Genomic DNA, 9608 nt, shown 5'->3' with positions numbered 1-9608 from the left:
GGTATGTCTCGCTGTTAAATGTTAGCAACCCCATCAATATGTTTGATAGTTAAACTTTCAACCGTCCTTAATAAATATAAAAAGAGTTTTTTTATGAAGCACGTTAGATTTTTATTCTCAGCAGTAGTTGCGTTCATTGAGATGGTCTCTTTTCATCAAGTAGATGAGATGACCTCGGACCACGTCAACTCCGTGGGCTTTGCAACAATGATAATTTCATGCCCACGCCGCACACTTCGCACATGTAATTCACGAAACCCTTTTGTATGGACATCATGTGTATGTTGCAATATTTGGTGATGCATTTCCTGCTGCAGGTTTCGTTTTTTGTCCTAGCAGCACGTACTTGCAGTTATACGGTGCACGCCTTCCTATCTTTCTGTATATACACATAAATATATTTTAGTCTAATTGTTTGATGATCAACACGGTTGCCGCTAGACCCAGCGCCGGGAAAATCAGTTCCCGGTCTTTCTGTTCTGGGGAAGGCATGTAAACTGCGAGAGGGTGTGTTCATTGCCGTGAGGTTCGAGGTGTTTGCAGGTAGTATTCTCGCATGGTATTGTCGACGTTCTTGAACGTTTGAACGGCGTGGTTTTCGTGCGGGAGTTGGTCGTTGATGAACTGTATTCTCTGCATGCGTTTTCTGGCGTACTCGACATGAGTGGTTTGCAGTTCCCCAGAGCCAGATCATGATGTTTATGTTCCACTTCCACTTTAGCCACGTTTGACGTTCGTAATTTGGAGAATGGAGAAGAGATAATTGCTCCTGGAAGGGCGAGGGCGTTGACTAATGCACCACCGACCATCATGACAATCGTAGCCATTTCTTTTTAAATATTATGTGGTTTATTTAGATATTACTTCAAAATATTTTCCAATTCCTTGTTTCATGAGAATGTCCTTGGTGGCCATCACCATCCCTAAGTCGATGACAAGCATGCCCATGTCCTGCACATAGAAATTGAGTTTGATCGTCTGCTGTTTGAGAACCATTTTCTTTAAGCGTAACCTACAGTTAGTCCGGCGATCACGGTGCCGTGATATGCATCGCTGACGAATGTTTTTCCTTCGGACGATATCGTGTGTGTATATAATATATATATATATTATTATTTTATATAACATAACATGCTGATTTATTTCTAATTGCATCATCTGCTGTTGTGTTGGTGGTGGTGGTGGTTGCTTGATATTATTATATAGCAGCATCAAAACGACCACGCTTAATCCTTTTGCCAAGGTGGCAACAATCCAACGGCTTGAGTCTCGGAAAAGAAAGCCAAAGCCTGGCTAAAAAAACAAGCCATCTGTCAAGTCTACCTGCCGGCCCCTCAGTACATCCCGAGAAGAAAAATCGACATTTCGACGCCGAATCGCGTCCACCAAGCCGACCTCCTGTTTCGCAAAACCTAAAAGTACGTCCTGACCGTGGTAGACGTCGCCAGTCGCTACAAGGAAGCCGAACCGTTGACGACAAAAGATTCGAACTACGTCGCCAAAGCCTTTGAACGCATATACAAATGCAGTCGCTTGACATGGCCTCCAATATTGCAAGTCGACCCCGGACGCGAGTTCATAGGAGCCGTGTCACAGCTGCTGGCCAAGCACAAAGTCCAAGTGAGACGAGGTATAGTGGGAGCTCACCCTAGCCAATCCATCGTCGGGAGATTCAATCGCACCGTAGCCGAACGCTTGTTCTCGCACCAATACTCACAGGATTTAATTGATCCCGGAAACAGAAACACGGAATGGGTTGTACGCTTGCCACGAGTGGTGGATGTGTCATCAACAATGAAGTCACCAGACAGCAGAAAACGCGCCACCGATCTGATATGGTCCATGAAAACGTGCAACGTCGACCTCGTCGACATCAAAGACGGCGAACTGAACTTGTACTACTTGAAAGACGGGCAGCCGAGAGCATTCGTTCAAGAGGATCCTACCTCACGACACAGTCCCTTACACATCACCCACCGTGTGATGATAGTTTCTCGTCATGATTTTTTATCGGTCTTGCATGCTTATTTTTCTGCTTCATGTAACCAGCCAGCCAGCCACCCACCCACCCGTACACCAACCAAAAGAGAGACACACGAACACGCACTGCGACTCGTCCGCCCACAGCGCTCGGAGGAACAACCACCCCGGAGGCGACCCGAGCCTGTTTCCCGACAGACACCATGCTCACTTAAAAGTCAATATTTCAGAAACTATTCGACCGATTTTCATCAAATTTTGCATGCACCTAGGTAGTAGTATACACCATGGGGCTACGGGATTAGGGACTTACCAAGGGCTCATTTTTTTAAATTGAGCCCTTAGGAGGAACCTGGTCCCTTAGCCCCATGGTGTATACTACTCATCCAACCAAGGCCAACAACTGCGGCTGGACTGATCAGGCGTTTCGCAGAATAATGGCCCAAGTGCTGTAGCCTTCATCAACCGTCTAATTCATTCAATGTACAGGCGATGCAGTGCCGTCATCAATACCCATTGAGACCACACACCATACTGACTTTGAGGTATCCTAATGGTTCCATTTCTAGTGATTTTTGTTTGTGTGAACTCTAACCGTGATTCCCCAAAATGTATTAATCATAACTGAGAGAGCTCCAGATAAGATTTAGCTCATGTGGGTACTGTACCCACTGTATTTTTTGGAGTGGGTATTATGAATGTTGAGTGGGTATTTCATTTTCCGTTACCCACTGCTTTCAAATATGTGCGTATTTCAGTCATTTTACTCACCTAAGTATTATGTCATTGAGTAAGTTTACTAAGCAGGTATGTTCTACCTGATGTCATACCTAATCAAAACCAACTTAAATATAATGGAAATGATTTCATATAAAATCCCTCATCCTATACTGACAGTACAACACTAGTCCTATACTGACAGTTCAACTTGATAGCAATCCATGTCTTTTTCATTATGCAAGCGATTTTTATAAATATATTCGGTACGCATTTGTTTTAAACATTTTGCGTATCTAACATTTTAAATGCGTAATTGGTACGCAACAATTATTTTTCAGTGCGTAATTGGAAATTTTCTATGCGTCTTTTACCCGGATACGCAGCTTATCTGGGCCTCTGAATAACTGTCAAGTTTGAACTCTATCGGTGTGGCGTTTCTTTTGTGGTACAGTATATTAATGGTCATATATCTTAATCCTAATATTCAAATATGTTATTATGATCCTTAAATAACATAGTCAACATATCTGAATTAGAGTAGTATTCAATAAGTATATTCAGCACCCTCAGCTCAGCTGTGTCAGCCAGTAGACTGACATATGGCAGCTAATGAGCCCAAGTGGGCGGTGTTACACAACGATCAGGGGCCTTACAGTATAGATCCTTATCCCCTTGTTAAGCAGAATGCCAACAGTAAAAGGAAACATTGCATCATAATAGAATATAAAAGTCGATAAATATCTTGCCTTTCCGATCCTTAGCTGTCTAATGAATGGCAGTCGGGTGTAGGAAGTGTGAAAACATTCCAGCCAGCTAGAGGTGGACACATGACTGATAAGGGACAAAGTCACATGCAGCTAGATCACTGTAACCTTTGAGCCTGCAACTGCTGACTACAAATGACCTCAATTTCTAATCAGATGCATAATTCCCTGTATGGTGTGTGGTCAAAGGGTTACATTTGTACTATTTACTACACACAAAAGTGAGTGAATGAAGGTTGTTTTATACAACAATCAGCATTGTTTGGATTGTTTACATTATAAAATATGAAGAACGCACAGAGGGAATGTATGCCCAGGTAACAAGGAAGTACATCCTGCTTTCTGTATTGAGCTACAAGGGGAAGTAACTGGTGCAGCAACAAGTTTAGATATGAGATGTCAATATATACATCTTCCAGAATTGTTTTCAACCAAAATGTTTTGGAATGTGATTGTTGGGGAATGTGATTTATCGATCAGATAAGCATGTAGCTGTAAATGACGCCAGCTAAGGCCAGTTAATTCAACGTTAAATATTAAATAGATTATGCAAACTCACTTCACTGAGCGATAAGCGCTTTTGGGGTCAAGTTTAGTAGATAACAGCCTGGTTTGATTAACTTCAACGCATGACGTAGATCCATATGGTTAATTCCAACGAAAAGTGTACACAGCATGTTTGGGCTCATAACATTTTAGTAATACTATCTTCATTTATTCCGGGGTGCCCATCACATCGGAACAAGTGAGACGATTCGGGCCATATATAACATGACTATTTTTAATTAAGAATCAGGCTTATGGGGGCCCCAAACAGGCCATTTTTATTCATTTTGACTTATATTTTAAAAATGAATTGTTGAAAACATGTTATGTGTTAAATACTAGTCAAACTGTATGAACAAAAGGTTATTAATCTGACTGCCAAAGATTTCGTTAATAAATCCCCTGTCTAGGGCTTAATTTGTGATTTTGGTAATTTGTGTTCAAGTGATATTTTATTGCGTTACCAACGAGTACAGTTTTCAATGACTGTCAATTCATGTAAATGTAACACAAGGTTATGTGTGTTACATTTTACAGCATTAATATGTAAAGTACTCAAATGCAATGACGTTGCATAATATTTCTTACAAGTAATAATCTAAACACATGTTAGAAAATCAAAGTCTGATTTGGTAAAAACACTCACCTTACCTACAAATACCATTAAATATGTTGCTGTTTCCACAGACGAACACATTAGTGAATTATATCCTAAGTTCAAGTGCAAAGGGCATCAAGATATACGTGTGCCACATCTGAACCTTTTCTGTGCTGTTTTTACGAAGATATCACACAGAATAACCTGTATTCGTAGGTAAATTTTAACTCCCAAATGTTACCTACAACTACCAACAACTGATCACATTCAAATAGATTGGTGGAATGACAACACGTGACATGTGTTCCATTTGGAAGTCATCATAGATGAGAGCAGACAACATCTTGGTGATTAGAAAGTGTATTTTACATTTTCTGTAAGAATGTTATATAAATAACTGACTGACTGACTGAGTTTGGTTTTACGCCGCTTTTAGCAATATTCCAGCAATATCGCGGCGGGGGACACCAGAAATGGGCTTCACACATTGTGCCCATGTGGGGATTCGAACCCGGGTCTTCGGCGTGACGAGCCAACGCTTTAACCACTAGGCTACCCCACCACCCTTATATAAATAAACCCAAGTCACAATAACATAGGATGTATATGACACCCGTTACAACTAACCAACTTTATTTTTAGTGAGGTTTTAACAACGGAAGAAAACACCCAACTCTCGACAACAAAAACCCCGAAATGTGTGATTTACAAAATAAACTGTGATTGTGGACAGAGTTACATAGGCGAAACCTCCCGGTCTATCAACACCTGAGTGAAAGAACACCAGACCTCCGTCACGAAGTCGTACAACAAATCAGCCATCTCTGATCACATCCAGTCGAACCCTAGCTAATCACCACATAAACTGGACTGACATCACCATTCTGGCCAACAACCAAAAGGACTTCACCAAACGAAAACTCACCGAAGCCATTCATATCAAACGACATAAGCCTACCATCAATCGAGATCAAGGATATTACATTCCAACTGCTTATGATGCACTCCTCCACCAATCCCAATCAGCTGTATAAACATCTCATCCTTATTAAATTACCACCCCACCCTCCACCCCCACCCCTTTCATTTGTACATCTCTGGCTTCCCCCATTGTCTACCCACTGGCTTTATCACCCCTAAGCCCACCCTGTTGTGTTAATTACCGTGTTATCTTGTTTTCTTTGTTACACTCAGTATATATACTTTGCCACCAATGTATGTTACATTCCTGCCAGACAACGGCACAAGAATCTGTATCGAAACGTCGCACTCTCGTAATACAGAAGTTGTTATCCATAAAGTTTGTCAATTTTGTAGTCACTTTTAGAGATTAGTGATGGCAACTGATTTTCATAAGACGCAAATATGTTGACTTTACACTGGTAAAAAGAATTACAAGGTGCAAGCAATTTTTTTTTGGACACCTTGTACCTAGCTGTGAACACTTTTCGTTGGAATCGACCATATATTCCGTTTCAAAATCAACCATGAAACTGTTCATCCCCTTGTCAACAAGTATACTCCCATCGTGAATCAACTTTACTGTTAGCTTTCAATATCGCACCATGAGGACACCACACTCGTCTTGTCATGGGTGATGACATAGTTACCCAAATTAATCTCTTTTACTATCTGAGCGGTGGGATCGACTAGTGGGTAAAGCCTTCGCTCGTCTCGCCGAACACCCGGGTTCGATTCCCAACATAGGTACACTGTGTGAAGCCAATTTCTGGTGTCCCCCACAGTGATATTGCTGGAATATTGTTAAAAGCGGCGTAAAACTAAACTCACTCACTCACTCTTTTACTGTCTGTTTTTCTGCTAAGTCTTTAAATTTATTAGCCGATCTATGTTTAGCAATACATACAGATTGCATGCCTACACTATCTGTTTCTGCAAGTTTAAACCCATATCTAATTCCATCTAAAATTATCTCTTTCCACGTCATCCTTGGGTACCAGTTGTTAGCTACTTTGATATCAGGTGTAATTAGTCCTTCTATTGAACAAACTAATATCAACACTTCGCTGTGAACATCTCTGAAAAATGTTGATTGATGAGGAAGGAACAAACCAATCTATCTGTATCCACCCATGATGGCAGTTTACCGCCAACATAGAAAATTATATTCTTGTTAAAACATTTGGCAATGAATTCCCCCTACGTATCTTAAGTAAGAGATTTCACCTTGTTGAAGAATCTGAAAACATCCTAGGATTTCCAAGTTAGTGCCCTTCACACTGGTTCCAGCTTGATGTGTTCAGATATCAAGTTTGTCAACCTTGTTTTGTCTGCGTCACATCTGCTCATCAGTTTCAACCAAGTGTTCAGCATCTGTACCTGGTGCCTTTCTGGATCCGTTGAGACATACACTCAGTGAAGTACTGTTCAAGGTAGCATTATATCAATCTCCATGGTGTCCTATTACATAGACTGATGCCTGTGATATCAATCACAGGATTGTCTGGTCCAGATACTATTATGTACAGACGGCCATCATATGGCAGGAATATTGCTGATGACAGTGTAAACAACAAATAAAATCTCAGGGAGACAAATCTAAGATACACCATGGTTGGTAATAACTGTCATCACTGTCGTTTTGGGTTTCTCAACATGTATTGCATTTGGCACATCTTGAACTTTGGTTGTGGAGTTTTACATGTTGCGTGTTACGTAAATTTGGACACATGATGCATCACAGCACTATGTTTGAACATTATGACATAGGAATGTGTTACAACATTGTGTCACGACAGATCACCTTGCATAAACCGTTTGTCAGGTGTCGTTTTATTGCATTGAATAATATCTTGAAACATTTTGAGCATCCTCTATATCTCCCAAATCATATATCTTTTATTTCCGTAAACCTACACTAACTCTGAATCCATTCCGTGGTTCTTATGAGGACAAATAACCATCACTTGATGTCCTTTTGCCACTTTTGGCACCCATGAAAGGCCACCTCCTCGTGGTGGGTGCTGGGTCACGCTAAGCGCCTTTCAACCCCCCGTTGTGGACCCGGGGGGGATATTTTGGTCCACCAACCCGTTTGCCGTGGGTTGCGCCCCCTGTGTCGGTGGAGGACGGGAGGCTGGTGGTTGAGGGCACTGGTTCCAGGAACAGTGTTCCTTTGCCCAACACACCACTTCGCCCCTTACTTCACCTAGACGGGTGGTTGAATGGGCCCGGTTCAACCAATCGGCTGGTCATGCCAAGCCCTGTGCATGGTAAATATTTTGCACAAATTTTGATGTATTCCAAATTATACTGTATAGTCTTGGCTATAAATGTTTGTTGAAAACATAATTAGTGAATTGTTACTTTGCCTAGAGTCCTATGCCAGAAGGCGGTGGCTCATGGGCCAATCCGGTAGGATTTATCTTTTCAAGATTTTTCCTGCTTGAGTATACCCTCCTAGTATCCTTGGTGTCGTCTGTTGGAGATCCGCAGACATGAGACATCGTCCTTGTTGACACTCCATGGTGGGTGGGGAGCTAGGAGGGTGAATCGTATATATTTCAACCATGGCACCCCCACTTAAAAAACGTACACACGAATCTGACGATTCGTCGTCTTCAGAAGATGAAGTCAAAACAACTGTCACCAATCCTGATAATTGGCCTCGATTCCTGGTAATGTGTGCACCTGATGGTGGTCCTCTCAAGTTAAATCCCTTTGCCGTATCAAAGGGCATAGAGGGTTTGGCTGGAGAAGTGAAAGAAATTAAGAAGTTGCGATCTGGTTCCTTGCTGATTGAATGCAGGAAAGAAATCCAATCTAAGATTCTCCGAAAAACCACAGTATTAGCTAATGTTCCTGTGGAGGTGTCCCCTCACAGGACATTAAATCATAGCAAAGGCATCGTCCGTGATATTGGACGCTGCCTTTCAGACATGAGTGAACATGACATTGTCACAGAACTACATTCTCAAGGAGTTACTCATGTCAAACGCTTCACTGCTAAAAGGAACAATGAACTATTCCAAACAAATACCTATCTCTTCACATTTTGTTTGCCGGTACACCCACAATCACTAAAAGCAGGTTATTGCAGGTTAAAGGTTGATACTTTTATCCCCAATCCATTAAGATGTTATTCTTGCCAGAAATATGGTCACGGCTCCAAGTCTTGCAACAATCCAGCAGCATGCCAACGATGTGCTGGAGCATGCGAAGACAGTAGCCTCTGTGACAAAACACCCGTTTGTGTCAACTGTTCTGGTTGCCATCCCTCTTCTTCCAAGGAATGTCCTTCCTGGAAGTTACAGTCAAAAATATCGCGAGTGAAACATGAGCGAAACGTGTCATTTTTCGAAGCAAAACAGATTGTTCTGTCAGAAGAACAATCAGGTCCGACTTATGCTACCACTGTTTCTGCTTCGGTTCAGGCCTCTAAATCCAAACATGTTTCATGTGCTTCAGTAGGTTGTCAAACGGACTATACCTGGGCTAGAACATCGGCTCCTACCTTGTTCTCTGCTGAAACTCACGCGAGACCTGCAAAGGTGTCTTCCAGTGCACAAACCATATCTTCACAAACATTCAGTCAGGCAAGTTCATCTACTGAGAAAGATACATCTACATCTCAGAAACAACCATCTAAATCATCAGACACAAATGTGAAAGCAACTGTGAAAAGCAAATCCAAACCAAACTATGAAAACAAAAGGAATCAAAGTACCAGAGCCCAGAAGGGTCAAATAACCAGGTCCAACTTTTAACAAGTTTGGATCTCTTGAGGACATGGATGTGTCCGACCATACCCATGGTAGGACACATAGCTTGTCACCCTCAAGGAAGGTGAGGGGTAGATCTCCTGTCCATCCGCCACAGAAATAATGTCTTCACCCATAATACAATGGAACTGTAGAGGACTCCGGAATAATTTAAACGATTTACAGTTATTAAACCAAGATTTTAAACCGTCAGCGTTCTGCATCCAAGAAACCTACCTGAAAGAGACAGATAACTTTGACTTACGTCAGTTCAATGCA

This window comes from Haliotis rubra, unplaced genomic scaffold (genome assembly GCF_003918875.1).
Source record: "Haliotis rubra isolate DU_JTF1 unplaced genomic scaffold, ASM391887v1 Scf151, whole genome shotgun sequence".
Lineage (NCBI taxonomy): Eukaryota > Metazoa > Mollusca > Gastropoda > Lepetellida > Haliotidae > Haliotis > Haliotis rubra.
Note: the sequence above shows the minus strand (reverse complement) of the source record.